The sequence below is a fragment of the Anolis carolinensis genome, unplaced genomic scaffold, assembly GCF_035594765.1.
Source record: "Anolis carolinensis isolate JA03-04 unplaced genomic scaffold, rAnoCar3.1.pri scaffold_10, whole genome shotgun sequence".
Lineage (NCBI taxonomy): Eukaryota > Metazoa > Chordata > Lepidosauria > Squamata > Dactyloidae > Anolis > Anolis carolinensis.
In genome coordinates this window covers 20,010,839-20,037,098 of record NW_026943821.1, presented here as the reverse complement: position 1 = coordinate 20,037,098, position 26,260 = coordinate 20,010,839, and the positions used below count along the sequence as shown (strand labels likewise).

General features: G+C 40.9%; 1 protein-coding gene across 1 annotated transcript in view; it reads left to right on the top strand.

The window, feature by feature from the left end:
• Window positions 1–6,245: 6,245 nt before the first annotated feature.
• LOC100561398 (neuron-specific calcium-binding protein hippocalcin) overlaps window positions 6,246–26,260 on the top strand; it is a 44,993-nt gene continuing 24,978 nt past the window's right edge. Inside the window, exon 1 of the mRNA XM_062962655.1 lies at window positions 6,246–6,402. The gene's annotated coding sequence lies outside the window, so the exon portion shown is untranslated. The remainder of the gene's footprint in view (window positions 6,403–26,260) is intronic.

Below are 26,260 nucleotides of genomic sequence, written 5' to 3'. Positions count from 1 at the left end.
TTTTAATTTGTTTATGTTTTGACGTATGTTTTTATAGTTGCATTTTAACTTTGTTTTAACAGGTGATCTTACAGATGTGTTGTGCCCTGCCTTGAGCCGAACAAAGAGGCAGGTAATAAATAAAATTTATTATTATTATTATTATTATTATTATTATTATTATTATTATTATTATTATTATGACACAGCAAACAAGATAGATATGCTGGATTTCATATCACAAACTCACAAGTCGAACACTTCCCAAGTGTCTAGGACTGTGTGATGTATTTTCGGATGATGCGTGCAGATCCCAGCAGGGTGGCCTTTTGCAGTTGGCAGATCGTAATAATCATCATTATTATTATTATTATTATTATTATTATTATTATTATTATTATTATTATTGTTATTATGACACAGCAAACAAGATAGATATGCTGGATTTTGTATCACAAAATCACAAGTCGAACACTTCCCAAGTGTCTAGGACGCTTGACACTTCTTCTTCTTCTTCTTCTTCTTCTTCTTCTTCTTCTTATTATTATTATTATTATTATTATTATTATTATTATTATTTGAAACACAAGATGAGTCCACAGCAGACACTCTGCTGGCTGTTGTATTGGATCACACATCGGACACTTCCTAATAATAATAATAATAATAACAATAGACATTGACAAAATTACGATCTGCCAACTGCAAAAGGCCACCCTGCTGGGATCTGCGCGCATCATCCGAAAATACATCACACAGTCCTAGACACTTGGGAAGTGTTCGACTTGTGATTTTGTGATATGAAATCCAGCATATCTATCTTGTTTGCTGTGACATAATAAAATAATAATACAGTAGAGTCTCACTTATCCAACATAAACGGGCCGGCAGAACGTTGGATAAGCGAATATGTTGGATAATAAGGAGAGATTAAGGAAAAGCCTATTAAACATCAAAATAGGTTATGATTTTACAAATTAAGCACCAAAACATCATGTTAGAGAACAAATTTGACAGAAAAAGTAGTTCAATCCGCAGTAATGTTATGTTGTATTTACTGTATTTACAAAATTAGCACCAAAATATCACGTTATATTGGAAACATTGACTACAAAAATGCGTTGGATAATCCAGAACGTTGGCTAAGCGAGTGTTGGATAAGTGAGACTCTACTGTAATAGGCATTTTTTCATGTCAGGAGGGCAGTGAGTCCATTCCAGGTTTTGATCCTAACCTTAAATTAATTTATGCAAGGCCTTGAACTTATTTGGAGGTAAAAGATCAAGACTTGGAATTCACCCTGGATTGAAAAGAGCTTTCTGTGATGCTGCTATGGTTGTTGTTTTTGTTGTTGTTGCTTTTATGCTGAAATCAAATAGGTCCAAGCATACCATTGAGAACCATAAAAACTGGAGTGGATTCCCTGCCCCACTGGCATGGAATATGCCTCAACAGGGTTTCCCATTTACTCCAGTTTGGAGCGAGCTTTTTAATACACATTTTATATAATGCACGGAAAAGAGTGGGTTGTTATTTTAAAAAAAAGAAGAAGCCAATTTCGACCCTTTTCGTGCCAGGACCAGCGGCAACCTTGATAGCCTTGCCCTGCTGCGCCGTCTCTCTCTTTCTCTCTCCGAAACTGGGAAAACGAGGGCTGCAATTTTAATCACTCTATCCGTGTTTATTTGTGTAATTTAGAGCATGGATGCAGCTTCCTCCCATCTGTCCCGGCCATCTGCTCCATTCGTCCCGACGGCCTTGGAGGGACGTGGCGCATGTGCAGACAGGGAAAACGGCCACCCATCCAAGGGGCACTGGCTGCCCAGGGCACCCTTGCTCTCCCTAAACGGGTGGCTTCCGAGCCGGAGGGGCGGCTGATCCGCTCCAGGTTTGAACCTTAGCTCTCAGGGACCCTCCCAAGGTGCTGAATTGACTGATAATAACTGACGTATTGATAATGATTGATGTACACTCCATTAACTGACCCTCATGGGAACTGGATAAATGGGGGTTTGGTTGCTTGAGAGTTCCCAATAAAAATAGTCCTAATTAATACTAGAGTCCATACTAGACCACCCCTTACTAGACCCCATACTAGGCTGTCCTACATCCAATAAAAGGTTAAGGTAAAAGTTTCCCCAGTCGTGACCGACTCTGGGGGTTGGTGCTCATCTCCGTTTCTAAGCCGAAGAGCCGGCGTTGTCCATTGACACCTCCAAGGTCATGTGGCCGGCATTACGGCATGGAACGCCGTTACCTTCCCGCCGGAGTGGTACCTATTGATCTACTCACATTTGCATGTTTTCGAACTGCTAGGTTGGCAGGAGCTGGGGCTAACAGCGGGCGCTCATTCCGCTCCCGGGATTTGAACCTGGGACCTTTCGGTCTGCAAGTTCAGCAGCTCAGCGCTTTAACACACTGTGCCACCAGAGGCCCCACTACACCCAATACTAGACCATATTATACCCCATAAACTCTGTATTAACTTCACTGGTCGATTGAGAGATGCCAGATCAATATCATTTCTAGTTGCTTGACAGTTCCTATTAAAAATGGGCCTAACTCATACTATATCCCTCACTAGACCACCCCATACTAAACCATAATATACCCCACACTATACTATCCCATACTAAACCATAGTAAGGTAAAGGTTTTCCCCTGACGTTAAGTCCAGTCGTGTCCAACTCTGGGGGTTGGTGCTCATCTCCATTTCTAAGCCGAAGAGCCGGCGTTGTCCATAGACACCTCCAAGGTCATGTGGCCGGCATGACTGCATGGAGCGCCGTTACCTTCCCGCCAGAGCGGTACCTATTGATCTACTCACAGGGGGTTGGACTGGATGGCCAATTCTTCCCTAATTATAATAAAATAATAATAAAACTTTATTTATACCCCGCCGCCATCTCCCCGCGGGGACTCGGGGCGGCTTACATCGGGCAGCGGCCCAAAACAAAATATAAGCAACACAACACAATCACAATATAAAAAAGATAAAACAGTAATACAATATATCAATGTAAAGAACAATACAGGATAAAAAAATTACATTTAAAACACATAAATGGTAAGACTGTAATAAATACAGGATAGATTATTAAAAACCCTCTGATAATTCTATCATTCCCTCATCTAAGACTTTTCCTTTCCAGGTAGAAGCCCCACTTTATTATTATTATTATTATTATTATTATTATTATTATTATTATTATTATTATTATTATTATTTTATTATGACACAGCAAACAAGATAGATATGCTGGATTTCGTATCACAAAATCACAAGTCTAACTCTTCCCAAGTGTCTAGGACTGTGTGATGTATTTTCGGATGATGCGCGCAAATCCCAGTAGGGTGGCCTTTTGCAGTTGGCAGTGCAATAATATTTATTATTATTATTATTATTATTATTATTATTATTTTATTGTATGACACAGCAAACAAGATAGACATGCTGGATTTTGTATCACAAGTGTCTAGGACTGTGTGATGTATTTTCGAATGATGCGCACAGATCCCAGTAGGGTGGCCTTTTGCAATTGGCAGATCGTAATTTTGTCAATGTCTCTTGTTTCCAAATGCCCTCTGAGATCTTTTGGCACGCCACCCAATGTGCCGATCACCACGGGGACCACCTGCACTGGTTTCTGCCAGAGTCTTTGAAGTTCAATCTTGAGGTCCTGATAGCGGCTGAGTTTTTCCTGTTGTTTTTCGTCAATGCGACTGTCACCTGGGATGGCAACATCGATGATCGAAACCTTTTTCTTTTCCACAACTGTGATGTCTGGTGTGTTGTGTTCCAGAACTTTGTCAGTCTGGATTCAGAAGTCCCACAGTATCTTTGTGTGCTCATTCCCCAATACTTTTGCAGGTTTGTGATCCCACCAGTTCTTTGCTGCTGGGAGGTGATACTTGAGGCATAAGTTCCAATGAATCATTTGGGCCACATAGTTGTGCCTCTGTTTGTAGTCTGTCTGTGCGATTTTCTTACAGCAGCTGAGGATATGATCAATGGTTTCGTCAGCTTCCTTGCACAGTCTGCATTTTGGGTCATCAGCTGATTTTTCGCTCTTGGCCTGAATTGCCTTTGTCCTGCTGTCTTGCTCTTGGGCTGCAAGGATCAGGCCTTCTGTCTCCTTCTTCAGGGTCCCATTCGTGAGCCAGAGCCAGGTCTTCTCCTTATCAGCTTTTCATTATTATTATTATTATTATTATTATTATTATTATTATTATTATTATTATTATTATTATGGCAGTAAATGGACTGGATGACCTTTGGGGATCCCTTCCAACTGAATGATTTTATTATTATTATTATTATTATTATTATTATTATTATTATTAGGGCAGGGGATGAACTGGATGGCCTTTGGAACAAAGACACTAAAAATCATAAAGTTGGAAAGGACTCCAAAGGCCATCCAGTTCACTCCCTGCCCTAATAATAATAATAATAATAATAATAATAATAATAATAATAATAGACTCATTCAGTTGGAAGGGATTCCCTAAGGCCATCCAGTCCATCCACTATCCTAATAATAATAATAATAATAATAATAATAATAATAATAATAATAATAATAATAGATCTCAGCCGGCATTTGGAAACAATAGCCAAAATTACGATCTGCCAACTGCAAAAGGCCACCCTACTGGGATCTGCACGCATCATCTGAAAATACATTACACAGTCCTAGACACTTGGGAAGTGTTCGACTTGTGATTTTGTGATACGAAATCCAGCATGTCTATCTTGTTTGCTGTGTCATACAACGTCATTGTGTCAATAATAATAATAATAACAATAACAATAATAATAGTAATAGAATCGTAAAATTTGCAGGTACCCCCAAAGGTCACCCAGTCCACCCCCCTGTCCTATTATTATTATTATTATTATTATTATTATTATTATTATTATTATTATTATTATTAGGACAGGGGGTTGGGCTGGATGGCCAATCCTTCCCTGATTCTATCATTCCATCAAGCAAGATTTTTTCCTTTTCTTTATTTTCCAAGTAGAAGCCCCACATCATCATCATCATCATCATAATCATCATCATCATCATCTTGTTCTTCTTCCTGTTCTTCTTCTTCTTCTTAGAATCATAGAATCATAGAATCATAGAATAGTAGAGTTGGAAGAGACCACATGGGCCATCTAGTCCAACCCCCTGCTAAGAAGCAGGAAATCGCATTCAAAGCACCCCCGACAGATGGCCATCCAGCCTCTGCTTAAAAGCCTCCAAGGAAGGAGCCTCCACCACGGCCCCGGGGAGAGAGTTCCACTGTCGAACAGCCCTCACAGTGAGGAAGTTCTTCCTGATGTTCAGGTGGAATCTCCTTTCCTGTCGTTTGAAGCCATTCTTCCGTGTCCTAGTCTGCAGGGCAGCAGAAAACAAGCTTGCTCCCTCTTCCCTATGACTTCCCTTCACGTATTTGTACATAGCTATCATGTCTCCTCTCAGCCTTCTCTTCTGCAGGCTAAACATGCCCAGCTCTTTAAGCCGCTCCTCATAGGGCTTGTTCTCCAGACCCTTAATCATTTTAGTCGCCCTCCTCTGGACGCTTTCCAGCTTGTCAACATCTCCCTTCAACTGTGGTGCCCAAAATTGGACACAGTGTGATTCCAGGTGTGGTCTGACCAAGGCAGAATAGAGGGGGAGCATAACTTCCCTGGATCTAGACGCTATTCCCCTATTGATGCAGGCCAGAATCCCATTGGCTTTTTTAGCAGCCGCATCACATTGTTGGCTCATGTTTAACTTGTTGTCCACGAGGACTCCAAGGTCGTCGTCGTCTTCTTCTTCTTCTTCTTCTTCTTCTTCTTCTTCTTCTTCTTCTTCTTCTTCTTCTTCTTCTTCTTCTTCTTCTTTTTCTTCATCATCATCATCATCATCAAATGGACAGACCTTCCTCCTTGCTCTCCCTGCCCTTTGGAGAACTACAGCTCCCAGCCCCATGCATCCCACTTTCCACCTGATTTCCAACCCATTGCAATGGAGGAATCCTTGGGCATTGTTTCCAAGGGGAAGCCAGGACCCCCACCCAGCCTTTGCAGGGCATCCCTTTGCATTGGGAAGCTGCTTTGCCTTTCCTCCCTTTCTCTCTCCCTCCCTCCTTTGGCTTAGCAAAAAAAAGGAGAGGGGGGGTCCATGCTCCCGCTCCTGTTTTGCATTTCCAAGCGTGGACCCCCCCTTCCACATCCATCTCTCTCTCCTTTTTTTGCTAAGCCGAAGGAGGGAGGGAGGGATAAAGGGAGGGAAGTGGGCAGCGCCTGTCTCCTTGGGATGGAGCAGAGAGGGATGCCAAGGCAGAGGCAGGAGTAGCTGGACTCAGAGGAGGAGGAGGAGGAGGAGACCCTCTCCCCAAAAGCCCAGCCTTTCCAACGCCCACCCCCCCTTTTTTCTACACCAGGTAGGACCCCCATCCCCTCTCCATTGGGTTCTGCCCAAAGACAAGGGCGAAGAGGGGTGTGAGAGCAAGGCATGGGAGAAGGTTTTTTTTTGGGGGGGGGTCTTCTTCTTTGGGAGGGGAAAGCATTGATTATTGCCCCCCAAATATTGTTGATGCTTAGAGGGAGCAGCTGGGAGGGTATCTTTTGGGGTGATAGGGATGGATGGATTTCTCTCTTTTGGGGGCATATGGGTCCCCAATATATGCTCAGGGGGAGAGTGTTTTCCTCTCTTTTAGTAGGATATGAATGGATCAATATCTCCCCAATATAAGCTCAAGGGGGGCAATGAAGAGAGTATTTTCCTCTCTTTTGGAGGGATATGAATGGATCAATATCTCCCCAATATAAGCTCAAGGGGGGCAATGAAGAGAGTATTTTCCTCTCTTTTGGAGGGATATGAATGGAGCAATATCTCCCCAATATAAGCTCAAGGGGGGCAATGAAGAGAGTATTTTCCTCTCTTTTGGAGGGATATGAATGGATCAATATATCCCCAATATAAGCTCAAGGGGGGCAATTGGGAGAGTATTTTCCTCTCTTTTAGTAGGATATGAATGGATCAATATATCCCCAATATATACTCAAGGTGAGCCATTGGTAGAATGTTTTCCTCTCTTTTGGGGGGATAGCAATGGATCAATATATCCCCAATATATGCTCAATCAATTGATCCCCAATATATGCTCAGGGTGAGCAATGAAGAGAGTATTTTCCTCTCTTTTAGTATGATATGAATGGATCAATATATCCCCAATATATTCTCAATCAATTGATCCCCAATATATGCTCAGGGGGAGAAATTAAGGGAGTATTTTCCTCTCTTTTAGTAGGATATGAGTGGATCAATATATCCGCAATATAAGCTCAAGTAGAGGAATTAAGAGAGTATATTTCTCTCTTTTGGGGGGATAGGAATGGATCAATATATCCCCAATATATGCTCAATCAATTGATCCCCAATATATGCTCAGGGTGAGCAATGAAGAGAGTATTTTCCTCTCTTTTAGTATGATATGAATGGATCAATTGATCCCCAATATATGCTCAGCAGGAGCAATTGGGAGAGTATTTTACTCTCTTTTAGTAGGATATGAATGGATCAATATATCCCCAATATATACTCAAGGTGAGCCATTGGTAGAATGTTTTCCTCTCTTTTGGGGGATAGCAATGGATCAATATATCCCCAATATATGCTCAATCAATTGATCCCCAATATATGCTCAGGGTGAGCAATGAAGAGAGTATTTTCCTCTCTTTTAGTATGATATGAATGGATCAATATATCCCCAATATATTCTCAATCAATTGATCCCCAATATATGCTCAGGGGGAGAAATTAAGGGAGTATTTTCCTCTCTTTTAGTAGGATATGAGTGGATCAATATATCCGCAATATAAGCTCAAGTAGAGGAATTAAGAGAGTATATTTCTCTCTTTTGGGGGGATAGGAATGGATCAATATATCCCCAATATATGCTCAATCAATTGATCCCCAATATATGCTCAAGAGGAGAAATTAAGAGAGTATTTTCCTCTCTTTTGGTGGGAATAGGAATGGATCAATATATCCCCAATATATGCTCAGTGGGAGCAATTGGGAAAGTATTTTTCTCTCTTTTGGGGGGATTGGAATGGATCAATATATTCCCAATATATGCGCAATCAATTGATCCCTAATATAGAGCTATTGGTATTGGTGAGGCTTAGAGACATCAAGTAGGAAGGTGCCTTTCTCTTTTGGGGTGCTGCTTTCACTCTTTATGGGGATGATTGATAGACTGATTGATCCCCAATATAAAGCTTGATTGATTGATTGATCGAGCCCCAATACAGATGCTGAATGGGAGGGTGCCTTTTTCTTAGGAGAGACATATCTTGACTGGCTGCTCTATTGATCTTCAATACAAAAGCATTGGCAATGTTTGGTAACATTTATGGGGAGCAGGCAACAGCATATCTCTCTCTTTAGGGAAATTGATTGATTGATTGATCCCCAATACAGAAGTATTGGTATTGATGGTGCTGAATGGGAGTAGGAAGGAAGGAGTCTCTCCATTTGGGGTGGATATGGATTAATTATTGATTGATCCCCAATATAGAGAGATTGGTAATGCATAGTGGACAGATGTCTTTCTCTTTTGGGGAGAGGTATGGGTTGATTGATCGATCCCCAATACAGCGGCATTGGCATCAGTGATATTATATTAATGATATTAACATGTAATATTATTAATAATATTACAATATATAGATATAGTACAATATGGTAATTTATTGCCAGTATTGCGCTATGCTAATAATATAATATTGTATGTACATTTAATTTAATAGTGATATTAATATGTAATATTATTAATAATATTACAATATATAGATATAGTACAATATGGTAATTTATTGCCAGTATTGTGCTATGCTAATAATATAATATTGTATGTAAATTTAATTTGTAAGCTGCTCTGAGTCCCCTTCGGGGTGAGAAGGGTGGGATATAAATGTATTAAATAAATGAATAAATAAATATGGAACTTGCCCCGTTTTGCCGATTGCCAAAGGGTCCCATTTGCACCTTTTGGGAAATAAAGTTGCAAATGTTTAGAAAGTGAGCAACTGTGGTTGCAAACCTTACAAAATAATAATAATAATAATAATAAAGTAGTACTAATCACGTATGTGTTAGTAGGTAAAATTACACAGGTCAAACACAGGACCATAAAATACATATCTTTGAAACATAAAAGTGCCAATATTTGTAAAATGCAAATTTAAAATTCATAGTTTAAAATGGACTCGATAGAACCACCAGAAGTCCTAAATGGATATTCTGAGAGTGAAAAAGCAAAATACAGTAGAGTCTCAGTTATCCAACACTTGCTTATCCAACATTCTGGATTATCCAACGCATTTTTGTAGTCAATATTTTCAATATATCATGATATTTTGGTGCTAAATTCATAAATACAGAAATTACTACAGAGCATTTCTGCGTATTGAACTACTTTTTCTGTCAAATTTGTTGTATAACATGATGTTTTGGTGCTTCATTTGTAAAATCATAACCTAATTTGATGTGTAATAGTCTTTTCCTTAATCCCTCCTTATTATCCAACATATTCGCTTATCCAACGTTCTGCCGGCCTGTTTATGTTGGATAAGTGAGTCTCTACTGTAGTATTAATCACGTATGTGTTCGTAGGTAAAATTACACAGGTCAAAGACAGAACCATAAAATACATATCTTCGAAACATAAAAGTGCCAATACAGTCGAGTCTCACTTATCCAACATAAACGGGCTGGCAGAATGTTGGATAAGCGAATATGTTGGATAATAAGGAGTCATTAAGGAAAAGCCTATTAAACATCAAATTGGGTTATGATTTTACAAATGAAGCACCAAAACATCATGTTAGACAACAAATTTGGCAGAAAAAGTAGTACAATACGCAGTAATGCTATCTAGTAATTACTGTATTTATGAATTTAGCACCAAAATATCACGATATATTGAAAACATTGACTACAAAAATGCATTGGATAATCCAGAACGTTGGATAAGCGAGTGTTGGATAAGTAAGACTCTACTGTATTTGTAAAATGCAAAATTAAAATTCATAGTTTAAAATGGACTAGATAGCACCGCCAGAAGCCCTAAATGCATATTCCGAGAGTGAAATATCAAAATAGTCCAAATTGCAAATGTTTGGGGGAATTCATAATAGTTTTGATTGCACATCTTGGGGGGGAAATGCCAGCGAGTTCTAATTGCACATTTTGTGGGGATATGCAAAAGAGTCCAAATTGCAAATTTGGAGAGAATGGAACATAGCAGTAGTTCACATTGTAAATTGGGGAAGGGGTGCAAAATAGTTCTAATTGCACATCTTGGGGCGGGGAATGCAAAAAGCATCCGAATTGCAAAATGGTGTCGCTTGCAACTCAGGGTGGATCGGGCTCCCTTAGCTCTCCATTTGGCAGAGAGAGAGCTTTGTTTCCAGCTGCGGGGAAGCCTCGCTTGGCTGATGGGGAAACCCTTTTGCAAACAGAAGCGAGAGAAAGGGAGTCCTCACCCCAATATCTCCCTTGGGACAAAGGAAAGGAGATGTGAGGGTGACAAGAAGGAAGGAGGTAGAGGTTTTTTCTCAACCTCACCTTGGTTCTTTGGTATCTTATCATTTGCAATGGCATCTGATGGGGAAAAGATGGGGCCTGAGATGGGAAAGGCTGGGGTTTTCCATTCTTTAAGAAGGTGCCAAGACCCCCACTCGTATATCTGATGAGGAGGAGGGCGAATGGGGTCGGCAGCCACCCCTTTGCAGTGGGATTTGCAGGTACAAGACATGAAAGAAAGGAAAATAATAATAATAATAATAATAATAATAATAATAATAATAATAATAATAATAATAATATTAATGATTGAAGTAAAAAAATCAGAAACTCCTCAAAGCACAGCAGACAAAAATCCAGTACAAGAAAACCGCACTACAAACTAGAGCTGACAGCTGGCACAACAAAACATTGCATGGGAAGTTCCTTGACAAAATTGAAGGAAAAGCTGATAAGGAGAAGACCTGGCTCTGGCTCACGAATGGGACCCTGAAGAAGGAGACAGAAGGCCTGATCCTTGTAGCCAAGGAGCAAGACATCAGGACAAGGGCAATTAAGGCCAAGATTGAAAAATCAGCTGATGACCCAAAATGCAGACTGTGCAAGGAAGCAGACGAAACCATTGATCATATCCCCAGCTGCTGTAAGAAAATCGCACAGACAGACTACAAACAGAGGCACAACTATGTGGCCCAAATGATTCATTGGAACTTATGCCTCAAGTCCCACCTCCCAGCAGCAAAGAACTGGTGGGATCACAAACCTGCAAAAGTATTGGAAAATGAGCACGCAAAGATACTGTGGGACTTCCAAATCCAGACTGACAAAGTTCTGGAACACAACACACCAGACCTCACAGTTGTGGAAAAGAAAAAGGTTTGGATCATTGATGTCACCATTTCAGGTGACCGTCGCATTGACGAAAAACAACAGGAAAAACTCAGCTGCTATCAGGACCTCAAGATTGAACTTCAAAGACTCTGGCAGAAACCAGTACAGGTGGTCCCGGTGGTGATGGTCACACTGGGTGCCATGCCAAAAGATCTCAGCCGGCATTTGGAAACAATAGACATTGACAAAATCATGATCTGCCAACTGCAAAAGGCCACCCAACTGGGATCTGCGCGCATCATCCGAAAATACAGCACACAGTCCTAGACACTTGGGAAGTGTTCGACTTGTGATTTTGTGATACGAAATCTAGCATATCTATCTTGTTTGCTGTGTCATAATAAAATAATAATAATAATAATAATAGCAATAATAACATCCCACTTTCCTTTCTTAAATGAGGCTCAAAGCAGCTCCCAAGATGCAAAGATATAGATATGATGATGATGATGATGATGATGATGGGAGCAGCAAAGAGGAAGACCTTGAGATGGGTAGAAGGTCTCCATCCAGAGGTCATTTCCTTGCCAATGGAAGGGTCATTTCATTTTGACTATCCAAAAAAGCCTCCCCGCTCTGTCCTTTGGGGAGCAGAGGAGGACTACAATTCCCTTCCCATCTGCCCAATTCATTGGATTCCATTTCCACCATCCCTCTGATTTTCATTCCAGTTCCCATCACCTTCATTGTGAGGTGAGGAACCTGGAAGTATAGAGGACAGAACCCATTGAACAGTGGGGCACAGACAATCCTAGAGGAGCTGAAAAGCGGTGGTGCCCCATGGCATTAGTTTGCAGAGAAGGAGGTCAGGAGAGGAGAAAGTCTAGTATCAATACTGGTTTCCTCCTCTCTCTCCCTGTTTTCCAGCCCAGGATTGAAATATCTGATCCCAGAAATATTCTCCCTTGGCCTTGACAGACACTCCAGGTGTCTCTCTATGGCAGCTCTCCAAGGTGCTGAAGCTCATTAAGGATCTGATCCAGCACCTGGGAGAGCTCCTGGAAAGCCAGCATGAAAGCATGGAGTGGACTCTTTCCTCAATTACATCCGGGGATTGGGACCACTCAACTCAACCAACCATTTCATTCTGTTGTTGTTCTCCTTCCATCCCTTCTTAGAGAAAACAAAGCCCGACCCACCCCTTTAGACACCTTTTCTGAATCTCAGTGCCTCTCCTTCCAAAAAACACCCCAAATACCGTAAACTAGAAGGAGATTCCCAGATTTGGAAAGCAATGGGCCTCTGGTGAGAGCTTTATCCCTGGGACTTACCAGAAATAGACCCAGTCCTTCATTGGTCTTAAATGTATTTTTAATAAGTCCTGTGCTTCCATCTATTTTAATGTTTGTAGGCTTTTGATTTTAATTTACATAGTGTCTGACTTTTTAAAACAGTGTTAGCTGCTTAGAGTCTCCTTTGGGAGAGAAGAAGCAGGAGATAGATACGATGACTACTACTACTACTACTAGTAGTAGAAATAATTATAATAATAAAAAGGTAAAGGTTTCCCCTGACGTAAAGTCCAATCGTGTCCGACTCTGGGGGTTGGTGCTCATCTCCATTTCTAAGCCGAAGAGCCGGCGTTGTCCGTAGACACCTCCAAGGTCATGTGGCCGGCATGACTGCATGGAGCGCCATTACCTTCCCGCCGGAGCGGTACCTATTGATCTACTCACATTTGCATGTTTTCGAACTGCTAGGTTGGCAGGAGCTGGGGCTAACAGCAGCCGCTCATGCCGCTCCCGGGATGTGAACCTGGGACCTTTTGGTCTCCAGCTCAGTGCTTTAACGCACTTTGCCACCGGGGCTCCTTAATTATAATACAATAATATTATATTATAATATTATAATAATAGTTCTAGCAAAATAAGGAAACACCCATAACCCGCAAAATATTATTTCTGCCCCAGTGCGTTTGAAATCTCCCCTGCTTGCTTTCCTCTCCTCAATGTTTGCAAGGCACCAAATGTTCACTGAATGCATTTGCTCCCAGGAGCAGCAGCTGAGGCTTTGAGCTCAGATGGCTTTTTGGAAAAGGACAGACACATTTTATCCATTTCATCCTATTATTACTGCGCCTTGCCTTTCCTCCATTGTGGAGCTGAAGGGCAAGGGATGCTTGGCCAAAGCAAGGAAGATTCCCCTTTGAGGCACCAAGGAGACCTGGATTTCTGTAGCTCCAGCGGATATTACTTATGACAGTATCTAGATAGCATTTCTGTCTAGAAAAATGGAAGGGGAAATCTATCATCTCTGTGTTCAGCTCCAGCTGTGAAAATGGCAAAGCAGGGCGGGTTTGGAAAGGGCTCAGAAACAGCTTGAAACGAATCCGTGGCTGGGATGCTATGGGCGTTTGTGGACACTGAATGCAGAGCTTCCTCCCTCTTGAAAAGGGTTTCAGGGCTGGAACAATGTTCCTTGTGATGAACAAATAATAGTTTCATTATTTTACGACTTTGGGGTCTAGGAAACAATGGAGAGAGGTTGATTGATTTCTTTGTGGAGAGGAGAAATTGGGAGCAAAGGGAAACCCATCTCTCCTGTCCTCATAATACTACTGTATCAACCCGAGTCTAATGCACACCTCAATTTTCAAAGCCCTGAAACCAAAAATGTATTTGCTGGTGAATTTAATGCACAGCAGCAAAAGTGGCACTCTGTAATTTGGCCAAAAAATGAGCACTTTACAGTTGCTTCCTGCTTAGAATTTCTCCTTTAAAAACAAAAGTGTTACGACACCAAAGCTTCCAGCAACGGAAAAGGAAACATTGAGATAGTAGTAATAATAATAATAATAATAATAATAATAATAATAATAATAATAATAATACTTTATTTATACCCCGCTACCATCTCCCCGTGGGGACTCGGGGCGGCTTACATGGGGCAGAGGCCCAAACAACATAGAACAAAGCATAGGCAACAAATAAAAATCACACTATAAAAAGATAAAACAGTAATACAATATATCAATTAAAACAAAAATACGGGATAAAAAATTACATTTAAAACACATAAATGGTAAAATCATAATAAAAATGGGATAAATTATTAAAAACCCTCTGGGTTTACATCTATGCTGTAGAATGAACCCACTTTAATGCACTGGTTCAATGCTATAGAGCAGGGGTCCCCAAACTTTTTAAACAGGGGGCCAGTTCATGATCCTTCGGACTGTTGGTGGGCCGGACTATAGTTGGCCACTGAGCAATAATAATATTTAATAATAATAATAATAATAATAATAATAATAATAATAATAATAATAATAATAATAATAATAAAAAAGAGGGTTGGAAGAGACCCTTTGGGCTTTGAGTCCAATCCCCTTCCGCCTTTGTGCACTGAAAGCACAAGCAAAGCATCCCTGACAGATGACCACCCAGCCTCAATGTTAATAATAATAATAATAATAATAATAATAATAATAATAATAATAATAAATATGCCGTGCCAAAAGATCTCAGCCGGCATTTGGAAACAATAGACATTGACAAAATTACGATCTGCCAACTGCAAAAGGCCACCCGACTGGGCTCTGCACGCATCATCTGAAAATACATCACACAGTCCTAGACACTTGGGAAGTGTTCGACTTGTGATTTTGTGAAACGAAATCCAGCAGATCTATCTTGTTTGCTGTGTCATACTTATAATAAAAAAGAGGGTTGGAAGAGACCCTTAGTCCAACCCCCTTCTGCCTCTGCGCACCAAAAGCACAAGCAAAGCATCCCTGACAGATGGCCACCCAGCCTCAATGTTAATAATAATAATAATAATAATAATAATAATAATAATAATAATAATAATAATAATAATGGTTGTAAGAGAAGAAGAGACCCCTTGGATTATTTAGCCCAACCCCCTTCTGCCCCTGTGCCGTGGGGGCCAGATAAATGGCTTCGATGGGCCGCATCCGGCCCCCGGGCCTTAGTTTGGGGACCCCTGCTATAGAGTCTTGGGGGTTGTAGTCTGACAAGGTCTTCTTTGCCAAAGGAGGCTGGTGCCTCACCAAACTACAAATCCCAGGGATGCATAGCATTGAGCCATGGCCATTGAATTACAGATGAGGCTGCTTCAGAGGAGCTCCTGGAGCAGCCTCCCCTTTTGCTTTGGCTCAGCACCAAGATCACCATATGTCCTAAATTTAATGAGCATATCATTCAGCCCCAAAAGGTGAGCATTAGATTTGAGTAAATAGTGCATTTCATCTGGTGAATAGAAGAAACAGGACGGGAGAAATGGAAGGATGCCATCAGACTGTGCACAATGCTGATAGGTACAAATGGGCTTGTGGAACAGCTGGCCACTTGATATGACTGCTGAAAAAGAGTAAAAATGTGGAGGAGGAGGAGGAGGAAGAAGAAGAGAGCATTGGGAGCTGCTTGTCTAGCTCATATCCAGCTCCAATAGCCTCTTACACTATGTAACATGATTTTTGTTCCTGGGCTGTAAATGTCATTTCCTAGGGTTGTTAGTGTGTTTTTGCGGGCAGTATGGCCATGTACCAGAAGTATTCTCTCCTGATGTTTTGCCCACATCTATGGCAGGCATCCTCAGAGGTTGTAAGGTATGGAGAAACTAAGCAAAGAAGGTTTATAGTTTCTCCATGCCTCACAACCTCTGAGGATGCCTGCCATAGATGTGGACGAAACGTCAGGAGAGAATGCTTCTGGTACATGGCCATACTGCCTGGAAAACACACAGCAACCTTGTGATCCCGGCCATGAAAGCCTTCGACAACACATGTCATTTTCTAATTGGTTGTATCATAAAAACATGGAAAAGGTTTATTTTCCATTTTGTTTTTGTGGGACAGAAGCCCCGCTGGCGAAGTGTGTTAAACCACTGAGCTGCTGAACTTGCAGACCGAAAGGTCCCAGGTTCAAATCCTGGGAGCAGAATGAGCACCCACTGTTAGCTCCAGCTTCTGCCAACCTAGCAGTTCGAAAACATGCCAATATGAGTAGATCAATAGGTACCACTCCGGCGGGAAGGTAACAGTGCTCCATGCAGTCATGCCAGTGGCCACATGACCTTGGAGGTGTCTACCGACAACACTGGCTCTTCAGCTTAGAAATGGAGATGAGCACCAACCCCCAGAGTCAGACATGACTGGACTTAACATCAGGGGGAAACCTTTACCTTTACCTTTTGTGTGACATCCTACAATAGCACATGTTGCTATAGTTTTTCAATGAATATCATTATCGAATAGAGTCTCAACCAATGCAACATAGCTTGTGGCAGCCACAAAAATGAAGTTTGTGGAGTAAAACAACTACTTTCAAAGTAGGGATCGCACAATTAAACAGGAAATAACACTTTCAAATCAGGAACAGATTTTTTTTCAAATTTTGTTACATAGTGTTATCAAACACAAACCAGTGGCTTCTAAGGGACCAAAGACAAGAGAAACTTTGCCTTCGCCATCCTTTGCAGCCTGATCTCTGAGTAAATGCACAGAATGCAGTGGGACTTTGGTAGGATTGGGCCTAGCTTTGGGATGTGATGGAGTCTCTCCTTGCTTTTTTTGTGGGGTAGGGTCTTAGCAAAAGTACCCGGCTCTCTGTTTCTACATGAGACGTAAGAGACTGGTCCAGATGGTGCGTCGCTCTGACCCAGGCCCTTTCAGCACTTGACCTTCCTCAAAACATTTTGACTCTATGAGAGGAGGAGGTGGCTCATGATCCACATTATCCGGGCCTCCATTCCCATAATCCACTCTTTCTGGAAATTCATCCTGAATGCAAAGTGGATGTGGAGGGACCCAAAGACGAGAGAGCGGGAGGCACACGCTCCATTCCCTGGGCTTCCTATAATCTCTTGGGCAGATTAATTCTGAGCGAGCCATAGCTCCATGCACTTATACAGGCACCCTGTTTCCATCCATTTCAGATGTATTTTTTAAAAGGGGAAACTTGCACCCAAAGCTATTTCCAAACCTAAAAGTTTCACTGCATTTGGTGCATTTACTCAGAGGGAAGGTTGCAAAGCCAAAATTACTTTTCTCTTGATCCCCTGGTGGCGCAGTGTGTTAAAGCGCTGAGCTGCTGAACTTGCGGACCAAAAGGTCCCAGGTTCGAATCCCGGGAGCGGAATGAGCGCCCGCTGTTAGCCCCAGCTCCTGCCAACCTAGCAGTTTGAAAACATGCCAATGTGAGTAGATCAATAGGTACCGCTCTGGCGGGAAGGTAACGGTGCTCCATGCAGTCATGCTGGCCACATGACCTTGGAGGTGTCTATGGACAACGCTGGCTCTTCGGCCTAGAAATGGAGATGAGCACCAACCCCCAGAGTCGGTCACGACTGGACTTAACGTCAAGGGAAACCTTTACCTTTATCTAATGTTCTAATGTTTTATCTTGATGTTTTATACTGGGTTGTATGTTTATACTATTTTACCTGTTTTACATTGGTTTAATAATGCTTTATTTTATTGTATTTTGGAACTGGGCTTGTCCCCATGTGAGCCGCCCCAAGTCCCCTCTGGGGAGATGGGAGCAGGATATAAAAATAAAGTTGTTGTTATTATTATTATTATTATTATTATTATTATTATTATTGTATGTTGAATTGGTTGACACTTTATCAGATAATGACATTCATTGAAAAACTATCGCAACGTGTGCTATTACAGGATGTCCCACCAAAACACAATGGAAAATAAACATTTTCCATGTTTTTATGATAGAACCAATTAGGAAATGACATGTGTTGTCGAAGGCTTTCATGGGCCAGATCACAGGGTTGCTGTGTGTTTTCCGGGCAGTATGACCATGTACCAGAAGCATTCTCTCCTGACGTTTCTTTCACCCACATCTATGGCAGGCATCCTCAGAGGTTGTGAGGTATGGAGAAACTATAAACCTTCCTTGCTTAGTTTCTCCATACCTCACAACCTCTGAGGATGCCTGCCATAGATGTGGGCAAAACATCAGGAGAGAATACTTCTGGTACATGGCCATACTGCCCGGAAAACACACAACAACCCTAGGAAATGACATTTACAGCCCAGCAACAAAAATCACGTTACATAGTGTAAGAGGCTATTGGAGCTGGATATGAGCTAGACAAGCGGCTCCTGATACATTCTACTTCTTCCTCCACATTTTTACTCCTTTTCAGCAGTTATTTCAAGTGGTATGGGGAAACCTTTACCTGATCTCTTTCAGGGTTGGAACAGGAGGGGTGACCCTTTGGGAAAACCTGTGCACTTATTGTATATGTTTCCTCCAACAAAATAAGAACCATTGGAGACCCCTTTCTAGAAGGGAAACCACCCAACATCACAAACTCTGTGAATTGTTTTCATGACTGGGTTTCTTTATCCAGTGCATTCCATCCTTTCCAAGGTCACAGGCTCAATGTTTGCCCATTCCTCGTCTAAAGTGCAACAGCCTCGATTTCATGATTTGGGCTCCTAGGGATCATCTAGGCTCAAGTTGTTCTCAGGTGCATTTATGTCTCCTTTTGGCCCTCCATGCTCTCTGACACATTCCCCTCCTTCACATTTCAAATGAATTAATTTGCTCCCTGCCAGCATTTGTCATTGTCTGATGTTCACGGCCTTGCATCGAAACTGGAAATGCAATGGCATGTATTATTACTGACTTGGATATTTAATAATGTATGTTTGCAGCCGAGCCTCTTATTCCATCTTGAAGAGTGAGATTATGCCTCAAAGAGGTCCAGCTTACTGGACTTGAGTTACATTATACCTTTTTGCTGTGGAATCTCGCTTTGAGAGATAAAGGAGGAGAGAAGTAATAATAATAATAATAATAATAATAATAATAATAATAATAATAATAATAATACAGCCAGCAGAGTGTCTGCTGTGGACTCATCTTGTTGTATTTCAAATAATAATAACAATAACAACAATATATAATAGTAAGTTTATTTTTATATCCCGCCCCATCTCCCCCGAAAGGACTTGGGGTGGCTCACATAGGCCCAAGCCCAACAACATACAATAAAATACCCAATACACAATACAAAACACAATAATATAAAATACATAACAATCACAGTAGATCAATAACACAGCTTTGACAGAGTAAAAAGCATGGCCGTTAAAAGAGGCGATAACATGGCGCTTCAGTCCAACAACAATAGGAAAGCGTGTATTTCAATGTAATATTATTGTCATTATTACTGTTGCTGCTATTATTATATGTATTTATATCCGTCTTCTTTATATCTGTGGAATGTTTAAGGTGGGAGAAAGAATTCTTGTCTGTTTTGAGGCAAGTGTGAATGCTGCAACTGGCCACCTTGATTAGCATTGAATGGCCTTGCAGCTTCAAAGCCTGGCTGCTTCCTGCCTGGGGGAAGCAGCACTCAGAAAACGGGAATTCCACACAGGAAACAATCAGGGGCAGCTAACACCTCCCAACAAAGGATTCCCCCAGAGGTTATGAGGTCTGAGGATGCCTGTCATAGATGTGGACAAGACGTCAGGATGGAGTGCTTCTGGAACATGGTCATGCAGCCTAGAAAACCCACAGCAACCCAATGATTCTGGCAATGAAAGCCTTCAACAGCACATACTGTATATACTCGAGTATAAGCCGACCCGAATATAAGCTGATGCACCTAATTTTACCACAAGAACTGGGAAAACTTATTGACTCGAGTATAAGACAAGGATGGGATATGCAGCAGCTATGGGTCAATTTCAAAAATAAAAATAGATATTAATAAAATTGCATTATTTGAGGCATCAGTAGGTTAAATGTTTTTGAATATTTATATAATACTGTAATTTAAGATAATAATAATAAGACTTTAATAAGATCAGACTGTCCAACTCTGAATACCTATATACTCAAGTATAAGCCGACCTTTATAGAAGCCGGCCAGGACCCTCTCTTGAGTATAAGCCGAGGGGAGGTTTTTCAGCCCTAAAAAGGGCTGAAAAACTAGGCTTATACTCAAGTATATGCAGTAATTGTTGTTGTTTGTTAATTTTTCATTAAAAGTATTTGGAGAGAAAAAGAAATGCAACCAGTGGGATTTTTCTAGGCTCTTGACTGCTCTATTTGGGACAAATTAAGAAGATCAGGCCTGGTATTTAAGATTTAGATGGAAGGACGATCCCAAATGTTGCATCCGCACTGTCGAATTAATGCAGTTTGGCACCACTTTAGCTGGCAGATCTGAGTGCGGTGCATCCTTGGGTCCCTTCATTAAGCCCATCATTCCCTGCCAGGTCTAGTCAGCATCATCGCCTCTTTCCGCGCCTGTCGGAGTTCCTTGTCATTGGGATCCGAGTGAGAGGCCTCCGCTGCCGGAAAAGGGACCCTAAAATATTAATGAACCTGGCAAATCTTCCTCTCTTTTTCTCTCTCTCCTTTTATTTCTCTCTCTCTGTGTGATCTTGTCCTTCGCTTTGCTGAAAATAAACCTCCTCTCAAAAGGGAGCTGACCCACTTTGGCAAGAGTTTCCAACAGGAACGAAGCATTATCTGGAGGATCTGTAGCTATAGGGGGGCAAAATGGGGAAATTGCCCCTCCGTTAAGGTATCTGCCACAGGAGCATAGGATCCTAGAGTTGGCAGGGAGACACCATTTAATCCCTCCCGAAAGATGGCCATCCAGCCTCTGTTTAGAAACCTCGAGGAAAGAGGTGACTTCACAATAATCGAAATCTGAACTTAAAATATAAAAATTACTTATACACAAAAACACCATTATGGCTATCCCCACTAGAAGCCAATCAGAGGAGGCTTCTAGGGTGGACAGAATGTCCAACTTATAAAGAAATTTTGAAAAAATCACCCCAAATTAAGGATTTAAATGAAATACAAGAAATAAATAAAAACGTCTCATGGTATCAATATATACAAATTAAAGAAGCCTTCAAGATAGACTCACGAAACGGCTTCACAACAGAAAACAGTTTTTGGGATATTCTGATCCAAAGAAAGAATAAAATTGTATCAGTCATATCTAAAAAACTGTTAGAATGGGCAACGGCTGAAGTGGAGATTACTAATTCGATGATAAAATGGGCACAAAACATAGGCAGACCCATAAAACTAGAAGAATGGGAAGCAATTTGGACAAAAAAAATGAAGTACACATATGCGATAGAACTCAAAGAAAATTGGTTAAAAGTAATTCACAGGTGGTACTTGACACCAAAAAAAATAGGATTAATGTGGAAAAATGTGAACAACCACTGCTGGAGGTGTAAGGAACAAGTAGGGTCCTACTTCCATGTGTGGTGGAAATGCAAAAAGCTAACTAGCTATTGGAAAGTAGTACAAACAGAATGTAATAAAATATTAAAATTAAAATTTGAGTTGAAACCAGAAATCTTTTTATTAGGCCTCTCAGATCCAAAAGAAAATTTAGATGCAAACAAAGATAAACTTTTCACTTATTTCATTACTGCTGCAAGGATTATAATAGCTAAGAAATCAGAAACACCACCTACAAAAGAACTGTGGATAGATAAAATTATTGAGATAAGAGATATGGATAGATTAACCTTTCTACTTAAAAATAACATGGATAACAAAATGAAAGAAACGGACTGGACAGACCTAGAAGATTACCTCAAAGAAAATTATGCTTAAAGGATAATCAGAAAACTGGAAGAAAGAAGATCGGAAGTCATCCATCCCCCCCCCTCCCATTAGAAATTACCCTTCGCTAACTCCTTTCCCCTTTCTTTCCCTCCTCATCACTTGCTATAGAACTATTACATCCTCTCACCCCCCCCCCCCCATCCCATATTTTGCCCCACAGTACCTTTCCCTTGGACAACCCCTCCCCAACTTTCCCATAGGGCCACCAATGTAACTCATAAAAAACTTTCAATAAAAACTATATTTAAAAAAAAGAAATCTGGACTTATTTATTACAATATTTATATCCCGCCCTTCTCACCCAACAGGGGACTCGGGGCGGCTTACAATAAAACACATATATAAAAATTGTACAATACACTATAAATCAGTTAAAAATATTATATGGTATATGACGCCAATCAAATTATCCAAAATGTATAAAAATGCCAACACAAATTGTTGGAAGTGTTTGGAACACGATGGAAGTTTTTTCCATTTATGGTGGACATGCAAAATATCTAACAAAAATTCACAAGGAGTTACAAAAATTATTTAAAAGAACCTTCCCAAAGAAGCCAGAATATTATCTTCTACCCTGTTTTCCTGAAAATAAGACATCCCTAAAAAAATAAGACCTAGTAGAAGTTTTGCTGAATTGCTAAATATAAGGCCTCCCCCGAAAGTAAGACCTAGCAAAGTTTTTGTTTGGAAGCATGCCCGTCGCCTGCCAAACAAAACACCATGTACATTATTATTATTATTTTATTTTTATACCCCGCCTCCATCTCCCCAGAGGGACTCAGGGCGGCTTACATACCAGTTGTATATGGAAATAATGGTAGTAAAAAGAAATTCTTGACAGAAGTTACAGTTTGTCTGGTTTAGTTATTTTGGTTTGTGATGACAACTACTATACAGTATAGAATCAATGTTCATTTTTTTTGTTCAACAATGAATATGAATTCTTCTTCATGGCAAAATAAGACATCCCCTGAAAATAAGACCTAGCGTATCTTTGGGAGTAAAAAATAATATAAGACACTGTCTTATTTTCGGGGAAACACGGTAGGTCTATTAGATAAGGACTTGATCTTAACAAAAAATGAAGATATTTTATTCACATATCTATCGACGGCAGCAAGGATAGTCTTTGCAAAAACATGGAAACTACAGGAAACATCAGACTTGGATACTTGGAGAAACAAAGTAAGGGAGGTAAAAGATATGGACCAATTAACTTTTTTTCTTAAAAAGAATTCGGGAAACTCTATAAAACAAACAGACTGGGAACCAGTAGAAAATTATTTCAGAAGATTGAAGAATTAATAGAATATTAATATCCAGAGAAGAATTAGGGTCAGAAGGACAATGAATAACTTTAGATGAAAGAAACAATAGAACCCTAACCACAAAGGATTAAAAGAAGTCATCGCATTTTTTTATTTTTTTTGGTTGTGTTTTTTTGTGTTTTTTTGTTTTTTGTTTCTTTTTTCTTTTTTTCTTTTCTCCATTACCTTCCCTTCCCTTTTCACTCTCTGTTCTATACCCATTATTGTTCTCACTCTTTCAATGTTTAAAACTACCTATTAAAAATTATTTTTTAAAAATTATTAACTTACATTGGACATTCATAAAACGCATTATAAAGTGACTCCCAAAGGGCCATCCAGTCCAACTCTCTTCTACCAGGCAGGAAGGCACAATCAAAGCCCTCTTGACAGATGGCCATCCTGCCTCTGCGTAAAGTCCTCAAGGGAAAAAAAGAAAGGAAGTTGGAGTTAGAAGAGACTCCAAGGTGGACTTTCCACTCCATTCAGCCCAACCCCCTTCTGCCAGGCAGGAGGACACCATCTAATCCCTCCCGACAGAGAGCCACCCAGCCTCCACTTAGAAACCTCTATTTATTTAATTATTTATTTGCAACATTTATATCCCGCCCTTCTCACCCCGAAGGGGACTCAGGGCGGTTTACAAGTACGTATATATACATACAATAATATTATATGACTATGTTGCAATATTATTAGTAATATTGCATGTAATATAAATAGTGAATTATAATTATTATTACATTGTATTAAATCATAATATTATTTTAATAGCATAATAATATCTCCTCTAGGAAGGAGATGACACCACAATCATCAAAAACTAGAGTTGGAAGGGACTCCCAAAGAGCCATTCAGTCCGATTCCCTTCTTCCAGGCAGGAGGACACAATCAAAACCCTCCCGACAGACGACCATCCTGCCTCTGCTTAAAAGACCCCAAAGCAAAAGACACCATGGACTCCCAGGCACTAGATTTTGGGCCCCCAAAGGCAATCCAGTCTGACCCTATTCTGCCAGGTAGAAGAACACAGTCCAAGCCCTCCCAACAGATGGCCATCCAAGCCTCCAAAGGAGACTCCAATACAGTTCCAAGCAGCAGCATCTTCCACTCTCAAACAGATTTTCTTAACTGTCAGGAAGTTCTTCCTAATGTTTAGGCAGATCCTCTTTTCCTGCCATTTGAATCCCTCCCGAATTTGCCCTCCCGAATTTTGAGTGAGAAATGATTCATTACTGCGTTGGCATTCTCTGTGTTGTTTTGCCTTTGGATGTCAAAACTCTTGTATGAAGTTTTTAAATATAATTTCTGCAATGCTAGGAATTTGGGGACCAGAGGAAAACTTGAGGGGACAAGTGTCTCATTTTGGAGGCACGGTGCCCTCATTGCAAAGCGGTTGGGTTTCTAACAAACCCTATATTTTTCATTCCTGGGGCCAAATCCCAGGATTTGTCTCCACGCAGGTCCCGGGCCTTTGAACCGCGAAGCATGAAGCGCAACGCCTTCCTGTTTCTGAATGTCCTCAGTGTCTCCATTGCCATATGTCTCCTTCGTGGAATATATTTGGAGCTGATGTGGGGGAGGCTTGTGCTGGCAAAGGCAGAAAGGGAGCATGAAAAGATCTCATTGAGTATTTCTTCCCAGTCGTTTCAGGGCAAAAAAAAAAAAAGGAATTAAGAACCATAAAGATGGATCAGGTCAGAACTTTTCTGAATGAGTTCTTGTTGGATTCTGCAATAGATGTAGTTTCCATGAGTTCATTTTCAAAAACTTGCCCCCCAAAGATGTTCAGATGTCAACTTCCATTTTGTTTTGGGAATTGCTATGAATGAATCAGTTGCTGCGAAACTATGCTCTTAATACTATAACTCTCCAAGGTGCTGAAGGGTTTTGGCACCTTGGACACCACCTTCCACAAGAGATAATGCACTTTCCTTGGGTTCTCAGAGCTCATTTTCTCCCCTGTTGTGACCCAATCTCCAGTGCAAAAATTTGCTCCAAAATAGGAAAATGGCTGGATGTCCATTTCCATGTTATTTTGGGGGCAACGGTGCACAAAGTGGTGGCTGTTACTGCAGGGAAACTATACATGATTTTAATGCAGGCGAAAATGAACTTTCCAAGATGCTGAATCCAACCTCAGAAAGGTTTTGTCACCTTGGACACCTCCTAAGGATATCCGCAAGAGATAAATGCTTTCCTTGAGTTTCTGGAGCTCTGTTGTGACCCAGTCTCCAGGTACAAAAACCTGCCCCAAAATGGGAAGATTAAAGGGCCAGATGGCCATTTCCATTTTGTTTTCTGGGCTGTTGTGAAGGAAGTGGTGGCTGGTGTCTACCATGTTAGTGGACAATAAAGCAACTCATGTTTGAAGCACGGACTTTGAAAGAACTCTCCAAGGTGCCGAATCCAACCCCAGGAGGGCTTGGAAGTGCCTTCAGGGCCGGGCTGTGGCGCAGCTGGCTAGTAACCAGCTGCAATAAATCACTACTGACCGAGAGGTCATGAGTTTGAAGCCCGGGTCGGGTTAAGCCCCCGACCATTAAATAGCCCAGCTTGCTGTTGACCTATGCAGCCCCGAAAGACAGTTGCATCTGTCAATTAGTGAAATTTAGGTAGGAGGCTAATTTAACTAATTTAAAACATCATAAAACTGCCAGCAAAACACAAGGAATGGAATGAGGAAGTACAGCCACTACTGGACAGTGAAGCAACAGCTCCCCCTGTGGCCGGAATTGTGAAGCTGGGAAAAAAAATGTTAAATGCCTCTGTCTATATATGTTGTTTGTCTGTTGGCATTGAATGTTTGCCATATATGTGTTCATTGTTATCTGCCCTGAGTCCCCTTCGGGGTGAGAAGGGAGGAATATAAATACTGTAAATAAATAAATAAATAATAAATTCA